We start from the raw sequence: 11659 nt of genomic DNA, 5'->3' as shown, positions 1-11659 counted from the left end.
CCAAAAGCTCATCTGACCCCAAGGTGGTACGTATCCTATAAAAGCTGTCACAATCATTAATAGGAATATGACAACTCCGAGACACCGAACAAATTCCCTAGGACTGCTATAACTCGCATAATATAGACCACGAAAAATATGAAGGTAAACCACAATGAGAAACATACTTGCCCCATTAGCATGCATATAACGGAGCAACCAGCCCCCTTCAACATCTCTCATAATGTGTTCTACGCTGTTGAAAGCTAGATCCACATGAGGTGTGTAATGCATAGCTAAAAAAACGCCAGTCACTATTTGAATGACTAAACAAATACCAGCTAACGGACCGAACCCCCACCAATAACTAAGATTGCTCGGGGTTGGATAATCTATCAAATGCTGGTTAAGTGTGGAGGATATAGGTTGTTTAAGAAGAGAGAATCGTTGGTTCCTTATAGTCATTTCTCTTTTCTATCGTGACAACTCCTGTTCCCTTCTCCCGCTCACTCGCCCCTGATGGAATTTGGCTTCGCTGCGCCCTAAATCCATCGCATGAGAACTCGGCGAGAGGTTGTCTTTAGATAAAGGGCTACTGATTTGTTAGTTGGTTGATTCTAGACGAACTCATTCGGAGCAAACTACCGTAAGGTTATGTTTACATGAGTTATGAAAGGCGCGACGGAGCGAAGAAGCGACGAGCAAAAGATAAAACATTACGACTTCGTACCTTTCACTTAAAAGTGTTGCCTAGTTTTTTTCAGAACCTACCCCTAAAGAACTCAAAGCAACACTCTTTATCCGCTGGATAACCTATTACTCTTGAATGCTGAACCTTGAAGGAGAGAATTTAATAAAATCACTCTCTAGACGAGAGAGAATAAATATGATATTGGCGTTGGTTCTACCAACGAAACGAATAACTTTTTTGTCTTTATCATTCGGAAGTTTGGTTGCTGGCCCACACCCAGACTCTGACTTCAATGGCTTCAATCAATGGTGGGAACAACCTCCGCACTCCGGCGTGAACATGAACAACTTACGAATTTAAGAATAGTTTGATTTCATAACCTCGGAAGATTTGACACGTGAACACGGTTATCTTCTATCTTTCCAAGTTCCCTATACGTAGTCTATGTCTGGAGAGACAGGTGCGGTAGAGAGGTCCCCCACTTCGATTCCCGTCCGTTAGCATCTCCGATCCGAGTCCATTAGATCTTTTCTTTCGGTCTGGAGTCGGACGGTAATGGACCTACAACCTTTGCTTGTGGACCAGCAGCGGAGCTAACCTTTACGGGTTTGGTGCTTACTACCAAGACTCTTTATGCCCTCAAAATAACCTAGAGATGCTAATACACGACGATAGGAGAAATGCGAAAGAACTCAACTACGGAACGAGGTCATTTTTATTATGTGGAAATACATCGGTTTCTTGCAAAGGAACTCTTTCTTGGCAACTTGGACAACTTATTAGTTTGTCCCGCATATCAGACGGAAGATCGGGATCTTTACAACAAACAGGTTATGTTTTAACAAAGATAATAATAATAAGAACTTTCGTCTCAATTCATATTTAACCGCGAGCAATTTATGTTTGTGATCTCGTATATTTAGCTTCTCCGGCATCTTACTGACTTTCCCCCTCATCTTTTTGCAAAAAGCCGCTCCACGGTGGTAAAGTCTCATCTTTTGTCTTGGCCGAAGTGACAATAGTCACATTGAACCCTCGCATATGCTCGAAGATCTCGAAATGATCTTCTAGTTCCGGTGAGAATTCGCAAAACTCCGTTTCCATCGAGAATTGAATGGAGTTTTCCCGTATTTCGACCGGAGAATCTAACAGAGACATTACTGTCGAGATTCTTACCAAAAAATGTGACATTCCATGCCCTCGGAGAGTGCTTTGTCGTGCAAAGTCACTGACATATCCAGTGTCTTTTTCGTCCCCGGATCGAAACGACTTTCCCGCTTTGAAAAAGGGACCCCTTTTTTTTTGCTGTATGAATCTCTGACCGCACGGAATCTCCATAGCCAATTTTCCATTTTTTATTCTAAAAGATGGTACTAATCTTATTTCACATAATCCTGGAACTTCCATAACGTTGGCGTGATTCGGTTTGAGCAACAGATCTTGACGTGATACATCTTCGTAATGAAAATGGAGTGGAAACATTTGATGAGTTGTTCGGTTAGAATAAGCACTGTGAACTATCCGCTTCAAAAAAGGATAGTTGATCGAACAACTCTACTAATGGGAAATTCAGTACAGTACATTTGGAGGGAGGATAAGTCCAAGAAGGAAGAGGTTCCGAAGGCGCGACGGCGCTACTTTAGGCGCTTAGGAGCGAAGAAGCGACGGCGCGACGAGCGAAGAAAGAAAATTTACGGAACCGGGAAAGATGCGGAGATAAGAGTACGGGTTGTATTTCAGAACGAAACTTACTACAACTAGAACTCGCATCAGAAGAATCAAAAAGAGGAGGGGTATCAACTATTCCGAACATTCTAATTATATTAATAAAGAACTAACCGCCGATGCTCAATAAGGCGCGAGTTTACGAGCAGAAGCGAGAGCGGGAGCGAAGCGACGGAGCGAAGGTTATGTTATTTTGAACATAAAACGTTATCTTTAGATAAGTTAGAAAGTCAAAGTAAAGAAAAAATGATCTTCTTTATTTTATTATTTAAATAAGGAGCCGCAACAAAAGGAAGACTGCAGAAACCTAGCACTCAAACTTGTGTGGTTTGACCCGTGAGTCACTCACTCCAAAAATGATGACTAAGAAGTTTCATATCTGTGACTCTATCAACAACTTTATTTTTGAAACGGAAGAAAAGAACCTTACCCCTTCCGGGTAGTATGAGCCTTCCCTTTCCTTGATGTGACATAGGATGCTGGGATAGTACGAGGCGCGTAGCGAGAGCATTACCTTAGAAGAATAGAAAGAGATAGATGTGAAAAAGAACGACCATGGAGACTTGGGGATCTAGGACAGGTACAATACCTCGTGTCGAGAGCTACTTTCTCGAATATCAACACAGGGAACCGCGATAAGAGGACTTCCAGGGCTTGATCTACGGCTGCGTCAGCATAGCATGAGGGGCGAACGAGCGGGTTACGAAGTGAAGATGAATGTTACGAAGTCAATTCAGATTCAGATTCAGGTTATCGGATAAGAAAAGTTCTGAAAGAAGTCAAAAGAGGTTCTGAGGTTACGATGAAGTGACGAAGTAAGGTTCTGAGGTTACGATGAAAAGGGGCGAGTGAGCGGGAGAAGAACGTTACGAAGTCAAAGCAGTTCTGAAAGAAATAAACACGGATAAGTCGTTTTTCCAGATGGTAAGTTGGGGGGCTGTTGAAGAGTGGTCCAAAAACTTATGACCTCGCGGATGGAGAGGGATTCGAACCCCCGGTATTCCTATCAATACTTCGGTTTTCAAGACCGACTCTTTCAACCACTCAGACATCCATCCCTTCGCGCTTCGCCCGTCCTATCTATCTGCGCGCCGGCAGGTAGGGGCAACTCTATGTGATTCGCTACGCTTGCTTACGCCCCACCCCGCTTATGTTAAAACATAACCTGCCCTTCGGTAGTACGAATCGCAACGCTTCGCTTGTTTCTATATGATAATATGCACCGTCCGTCGGCGCTCCCTGCAATAACAAGAGAGTGAAGAACGAACGATCCTCCAAGATGGAATCCGACTCAAGCGAGTGAGTGAAAGGTTCTGATTTCTCAGAAACTTAAACCATCTTCACTTCAATAAGAAGCAAGTGAAGGCGCGGAAGCGGTGAAGATGAAGATGAAGACGCGACGGAGCGAAGAAGCGACGGAGCATAAGGCGCGGAAGCGGTGAATATTAAGATGAAGACGAGCGTGAAGATGAAGACGAGCGAGCGGCGTGACGCGCGACGGAGCGAAGTAACGAAGTCAAAGAATGTTACGAAGTCAAAGGCGCGACGCGCTTAGGAGCGAGGTTACGAAGTCAATCACGTACGAAGTAACGAAGTCAAAGAAAGGCGCGGAAGCGGTGAAGATGAAGATGAAGACGAGCGAGCGGGCGCGAGGATGAATCACGTTCTGAAAGAAACGAAGTCAATAAACACGTTCTGAAAGAAAAGAAACGTGTCAGAAATAATAAGAATAAAAACTGTTTCGAAGAAAAGCCAGTACTGTTGCGAGACTGGTACTTGGCGGCTCACGAGCAACATATAGACTAAGGTTGCCCATCACTCCCTCGCACCTGGCCCACCGCTCCCCCAAGTACCTATTCAGTTCGTTTTGGGGCGAGTACTCAAGTTCCTCCTCACACTGAACGCTCAGCTTCGCAGAGCAGCTCTCTCCCCAGCCCACAGCAACGTGTGGAATCTGGATCTACTGTGTGTTCTTACTCTATTGGATCAAGTCAGATACTAAGCCTTCTACCACTACTATGGAGATAAAATGCTCTATTTCAGAGATTGGACTCTCTTACTGTTCTTAGTCTGGGCTGTTCCCGAGCCAGGTTCCCTGGATCCATTCTGACCTAAATGGATGAATGAAGAAGGGGGCGGGCAGATACGACGGCCACACACACCTCTTTTTAGCCAAAGAAAGCCGAAAGTAGTGCTTTAAACTTTTTGAAGCGGATTAAAGGCGCGAAAGCGGAAGCGGGGCTGCAGGTTTTCCATTCTTTGGTTATGTAATAATTTCATAACCTTCGGAACCTGATTTTCGCACTATTACGGATAGTAAAATAATGGGAAAAATGGGATTCAATTGTTTGTCAACTACTTCTATCGGAAATAGGATTGACTATGGATTAGCACATGGTTTCATAAAATCCGTACGATTTATTTTTCCGATCTAAATCGAGTTACATGAATTGTTCAGCATGTTCTATTCGATACTGGTAGGATACGATTCGGTATTGTTAAAAAAAGAAAGGTTCCGACGGCGCGACGAGCGACTTCAGGAGCAGAAGGGAGCGAAGCGACTTTAGAAGCGAACAACGTTCTGCAAGGTCCGACTTTAGATTACGAAGTCAATGAAGATTCAGATGAATGTTACGCAGTAAATTCAGATGAAGATTCAGGCGCGAGTGAGCGGGAGCGTGAAGATGAAGATTCAGATGAAGGCGCGACGAGCGTGAAGATGAAGGCGAGCGTGAATATATTAAGATGAAGGCGCGACGAGCGTTCAGATGAAGGCGAGCGTGAATCTTCAGATGAAGGCGAGCGTGAAGATGAAGACGAGCGGGAGCGGAGTCACGGATAAAGAAGGTTACGAAGTCAATGAAAATGAAGATGAATCAACGATGAACATAATTCACAAGAACATTCTGTAGTATTAGTAAGAGGAGGAAGGGTTAAGGATTTACCCGGTGTGAGATAGAACAGTGATTTCAGAACCCTAGATGCGGGAGGAGTAAAGGTTTTATGTTTTAACATAAAAGGAAAGTTCTGCAAGGCGCGAAGTTTACGAGCGGGAAGATTAAGATGAAGACGCGACTGATGGAGCGAAGAAGCGACGGAGCGATGAAACACGTTCTTCAAGAAATCAAGATTCTTATCCAAGACTTGTATCATTTGATGATGCCATGTAAATCGCTATAAACATGTGAAGTGTATGGCTAACCCAATAACGAAAGTTTCGTAAGGCGCGAGTGAGCGGGGGCGACGGCGCTTAGGAGCTTAGGAGCGGGAGCGAAGGTTATCTTCAAGATAACTTATCTTGAAGATAAGTTATCCGAAGGTTCGACTTTAGGTTATCCAACAAAGAGTTGTCTTACTTTCAGATAAAACTGGCGACTTGCCCATTCAGTTACTTTGGCACTGGACGTTCCCAAAACGGAGACTATCGGGTCGGGTGAATTAGAGAATAGACAGACCTCTGCATTCCAGTCTTCCTTCTCCTTTATTTCGTAACCTATCCGAAAGAGAATCCAGTACCTCTTCTCTTGGTCGTTCATATCTGAATAGGCCGAACTGGCCCCCGCGGATATCTTTGCTTCGGAACATAACAATTAGAATTAGGCTCAGTCAACTGGAATGTGTTTTATCCATATGGGAGATCTTCCAATTGAGAAGATCCATCGACCTGAGACGAAGAGAAAGGTCTATCTATTTTCTTTAATGATTCAGTTAAACCAATGATTCGTTATTGGAGCAGATAGCAACACAACATCATCGGACATGCGTATTTATTTCATAACCTGGTTTCATTAATGGAAATTTTTTATATAGTGAGGGTTACGAAGTAAATCATTATTGTTTAGGCAGTTTATATCATCCATACATAGTGTTTTAATCTAAGATGAAAATTCTTCCATGTTTCAGCAGTAGCATATTGTTCCATGGAGCTAAGGCGCGTAGCGCTAATCATTTATCAGAAATAAAAAAAAAACAAAATTTCCACCCGCTCACTTAATCTCTTTTTCATGGCCACATATCGAGCTAAGGAATGGGAAAGATTTTTCCTGTTACATGAATGTTTCATCCGGGAAAAGTTTCTAAACAATGTCTTTGTCATTTGATCCAATAGCCTTCCGTTAGATAGGTTATTGATAAATAAATACTGAAAACTCTCGGATAGAGTATTAGAACAGAAAGATCTATTAGATAATGAACTATTGGTTTACGGCGATGAATCAACAATTCGAAGTGCTTTATCCGCTCCTAAAGTCGCGCGTCGCCTTCGGAACCTAAGATAGATGTAGTGTAGGAGGATTTTGATTTTTAAGTAATAAGCCCCTTTGACATCTCTTCATCTGCAAAGAATTCTCGACGTGAAAACACAGAGACTTTGGGCTTTTGAATAGGAAAAATAATTATTACATAACCGAAAGTTTTGACGAAGGCGCGAGGAGCGGGAGCGGTTATCGTTCTTCAAGAAGTCAAGATAACAGAAGTCACTTATCGTTCTTCAAGAAGGTAACGTTATGTTTACATAAAGAAGTCAAAGAAATAAATCAGGTTCCGAAGGTTATCCGAAGGTTCAGCATTCATGAGTTTATGATGGACCGGATCTCGAAAGGTTATGAAATAAATACGTATGAGAAAGGTTCTGCTATCACGAAGTTATTGCACGATCCACCCGCTAAGCTAATAAATGCAGCATAAATAAGAGAGTGGGAGGCCGGCTCCTGCCTCGGAAGGAGGTGCACACCCATGATGGAATTCATTTACTTCGTAACGGTGGGTTCAATGGAGAACTCATTTACTTCGTAACCTTTTATTGGTACCATTCTGTTATCGATCACAGCTGGTTGGTGAGTCACCCAAACGATAAAGGTCCCGCATATCTTTTTATATGATCAGCGGTCTCATTGTTGCTATGCCCGAAAAAGTAACGTGGAGAAGAGGAATCAACAAACAATCAAGGTTCCGACGAGGAATAACGAAGAAACGAAGAAGCTAATCAACGAAGGTTACGAAGTAAATGACCCCAAGAAGTAGAATACAGAGGGAAACCCTGTTACGAGTAAGCGGAGAGGAAAGATCTCCAGAGATTCCTATCTCATTCCATTCCAGTGGCTCGACCAGTAACCAATGGCGAAAACTAAAAAATCCATGGTTTCCCGGCTCATTTCGACCAAGAACCGGAAAAAAGAAGCGGTTTTTCGCACAGCTTGCTCATAGTGCGGGTCCTACTTGTATCTCGTATTTGACCGAAGAAGCATCGGACAGGTCGGAGTTCCTACCTTCTTGGGACTCCATGGACCAAGATCTACTTTCATTATATGGGCAATATCGATCTACTTTAGTAGATCATATGGATCTAGAAAAAGCTTCTTCTTTTGAGGAATTTCCAACATCTCTTTTCCATTTCCATTTACCCAGTTCATATCTTTGTTTCGTGTGTTCCCGGGAATAATTCGATCTCTTCAATCTCGGGATACTAAAATAAGGTTCTGAAAGGTTACGAAGTCAAGTTAAGTCAAATAGGTCGGGAAGAAAGAGTAAGAGGTCAGGTCAGACGAAACGTCGGTTGGTTCCACCACCACTATAAATTGGACATCTATCTATAGACTTCTAAAATCAATAAGAAAGAGCTAGGCGCACTTCTTTTCTTCGTGACCCTTCTGCTCCCGCTCACTCGCGCCTTGCCCAGTTCCTTTCTAAGTAAAGTAATGGAACGAAGAAACTCGTAACATGTTGACGCGAAGACCTCCGAACTGAGGGTTCGGTCAGTAGAAGGCGCCCAGCGCCCAGACCGCTCTCTAGCCGACTGATTCTTTTTAGAAGAGGGAACGTGTCACATTAGAAGTGAACCAGGTGTCCTCTAATCATAATCACCACTTCTTCTAAATCAGAACCTCTTTTAGTTTAGTAGACTCAGCTATTCATTGTTCATTCTGAACCTTCTTATTCATTCGCTCCCCCAAAAAAAAAGAAATTGACTTTCTTTCAGTTCTTATTTCATAACGTTCTGCAAGAACTTCGTAACCTTCGGTGCTCCATCAGTCGCGTCTTCATCTTAATCTTCACGCTCCTCGCGCCTCATTTGAGGGTTTGGATGAATCTGTAAAGTAAAGGTCAAAGGATGGAACCCTTTTCTCGTTCTCACTCAGGTTCTTCAAGAAAACGCCAGTTCTTAACAGAACCTCGACCTGTTCCGTCGTCGAATCTCCACTTACACTACACTGCGCTCGAACAGTTGAGCGATCGCTGGCCAGCTACTTTGCAGAACCTTAGAATGGAAGAGAGCATAGATTCATTCTTTCTTTCAGAACCTCATGGGTAAGACCAGGACAAAGAAAAAAGAGTGCTCTCGCCAACAAAGACCGTCAAACAAACCATAGAACATTGTTCGGTCGAACCGTACGGCGGCCGGAAAGAAAGACGACCTCACCTTCTCTAGGTGTCAGTGAGAGCTACTGTATTTAGCTCTTTTTTCTTTTTTATTCTGGAAAGATGACCAGACTTGCTCCGCAGTACGAGCCTCATACAGAGCCGCGCCCTTGTGATATGATGAGAAGAAAAGGTAGTAAAACACCTTTTATTTTCCGCACCAATCCGTAATTCAAAGTTGGGTGTATAGCTCAGTTGGTAGAGCATTGGGCTTTTAACCTAATGGTCGCAGGTTCAAGTCCTGCTATACCCAAACCTACCAACCACCGTAGTAAAAGTAAGGATGCGTAGTAGCGTTAAAAGTTTGTTAGACTCGCTTCGGCGACTTCGCTCGTTAGGTGAGGTTCCGACTTTAGGTTCTGAGGGCGAACGAGCGGGTTACGAAGTGAAGATTCATCTTCTAAGAAGTCAATGAATCGATGAAGAAGAAAGAAGAAGGTTATCCGTTAAGATAGGGTCGCAGCGTGAATGAAATAAACGATGAAAGGTTACGAAGTCAATGAACAATATGCGAATGAAGAAAATAAGAACCTTTGTTCTGAGGCGCGGAAGCGGGGAAGATTAAGATGAAGACGCGAGTGAGCGAGCGTTACGAAGTAATGGGGCTTTTATTTTCTTCGTGACCTCAGAACCTGGGTCGTTTACTATACTATTACTTATCTCTTTTTTTTTGAATTCTTCGCCGCTCCGTCGTCTTCATCTTAATCTTCACGCTCGTCTTCATCCTCATATATTCACCGCTTCCGCGCCTGCTCATAAATTCGCACCTGAAGTCGCCCCTTCTCCAAACCTGGTATTAAAATGTCGCTATGTGAGTGAGACATTCTCTTTTTTAGACCATGTAACTATGCCCTTCTTTAATATTGTATCGTTTTCTTTCAGAACGTCTCTCGTCTGCGACTTTTCCTAGATATGATGGCTTTGGTCAAAGGTCCATTACCGACCGCGCAATCTGATTGATGCTTCAGCCAGGATATCTGCTAACGGCAATCTAAAATGTCGGGCCATGTCTCATATCTGATCGATACCTCCTTATCTTAATCTTAATGAAGATGTTGTGTTTCTTGCAGAACCTTCGAATAATTATCCTAGGCATCACCTTCGGATAACCTTATCCGCTGATTCAGTGACATTATTATTCTTTTTATTATTATTCGATATTTCTTTTTTCTAAAGATAAAATTTTTTGACTTCGTTACTTCGTTTCATCTTCACTTCGTACCTCGCTCCTGCTCATAAATTCCTCGCGCCCGCTCGCTCGTCTTCATCTTAATCTGAACGCTCGTCTTCATCCTCCGCTTCCGCGCCTTGAGAACGTTTTATGTGAAAAATAACATAACCTTGAAGAACGTTGTTCTTGCATTTATTCTTCTTCATCTTCGACTTCTTATCCACGCTCCTAAGCGCCGTCGAACCTGAATCGCTCCGCTCCCGCTCACTCGCGCCTCATTCATCGTTCTGCTCCATCAGTCGCGTCTTCATCCTCATATTCACCGCTTCCGCGCCTTATACCTTTTTTATGCCAAGGGGGATGCGAGATAACATAGTAGATTCAGCCCAAGCCAATAGTCTCGAAAAGGGTGCCATCCATAGCTTTTTTTCTTGCAGAACCTGAAGGTTTTATTTCAGTTCTTTATTCGCTTCGCCCCTTCGGAACCTTTGGTGTAGAAGTAAATCATGATTGACTTCGTAACCTCGCTCCGTCGCGCGTCGCTTCTGCTCACTCGCGCCTAACTTGACTCTTATTTCCCCACTATGAAAGCTGATCCAGGGGCTAGTCCGGCTACTTAACTTCGTTACCTATCTTTCCGACTCAATTTCATTGATTAGCATTTACTTCGTAACCAGGTTCATAATGAAGTGAGAGAGGGGGCACCAAATATAGGTGCGTACCATTGCCCCAATCCAATGGACTATGTCATATAGAAAACAACCCATGGAGGTTGGTTCTGAAAGAAAGATAGGCTGGTTTTGTTTTTGCTTCCTTCGAGCTACCAAACTATTTCGTCAGAAGGTGTGGGTTTTTCGCAGAAGTAAATAAAAAAATGGACTACGACTTAATTAAGTAAGGGAGAGGACAACCCCTGTTTCTGGCTGGACTTCAACGAGTGAGTGCTATTCCCATTCCTTACTTTGGTCCGACCCGACCGAACCCGACCTGTTTGCTTGCTCACTAGAAGAGTCAAGCGAGAGCAGCTAGTTTAGAAGGAAGAGGAAACCTGGGGCTATTCGGCCTCACTTGTCGGAGACTGAACTACCTAACCTTAGCTCGCTTACTTGCTGATCAAGGAAACAACCGGTCATTTCCCTCTCAGCATAGAGGGAGGAATATTTTCAAACTCACATAACAAGTCGAAAGCCCTACTTATTACTTCGTACCTTGAAACAAGGTTATCTTCGGCTTGCAGGGCTCTTGACCTACTTTTCCTTGGCAAAGTTATCCTACATGCATCCATTACGGAGACTCTCCGGCTGCACCCTGCCCTCAGGTGACCCACGCCTAGCCCTCCAAGCTCCGAAAATGATACGTTCTGCAAGAACTTCGCTCCCGCTTTCGCTTCTGCTCCTCGCGCCCGCTCACTCGCGCCTTGGAATTAAGAGCAGTCCTTTTGGGTGTGCTCTCTATGACCTTCCATCCACCCTGTCATGTAATAAATGCAACTTACTTTAGGTATCTAATGTGATCTTTTCTGTGTCTGTGTAGGACCCACGCAAGGATGACCTCGTAACCTGATGGTTCTGAAAGAAAAGCAGGAGGCATGGTTACTTATGTCCCCTACTCAATAGGTAGAATGGAGTACGACTGGAGTGCTTTCTTCGTGACCTCAGAACCTAAGGTCGAACCTG

General features: G+C 43.6%; 2 non-coding genes across 2 annotated transcripts; one reads left to right on the top strand and one right to left on the bottom strand.

Moving 5' to 3' along the window:
- Positions 1-3366: 3366 nt before the first annotated feature.
- TRNAS-UGA (transfer RNA serine (anticodon UGA)) lies at positions 3367-3453 on the bottom strand. The gene has a single exon. It is a non-coding gene; the product is annotated as a tRNA-Ser (tRNA).
- A 5539-nt stretch (positions 3454-8992) lies between these two features.
- TRNAK-UUU (transfer RNA lysine (anticodon UUU)) lies at positions 8993-9065 on the top strand. Its single transcript has one exon. It is a non-coding gene; the product is annotated as a tRNA-Lys (tRNA).
- Positions 9066-11659: the final 2594 nt, after the last annotated feature.

The sequence above is a fragment of the Wolffia australiana genome, chromosome 6 (assembly GCF_029677425.1).
Source record: "Wolffia australiana isolate 7733 chromosome 6, ASM2967742v1".
Lineage (NCBI taxonomy): Eukaryota > Viridiplantae > Streptophyta > Magnoliopsida > Alismatales > Araceae > Wolffia > Wolffia australiana.
The sequence above is the reverse complement of the archived record's forward strand: the minus strand, read 5'-3'. Positions and strand labels throughout refer to the sequence as shown.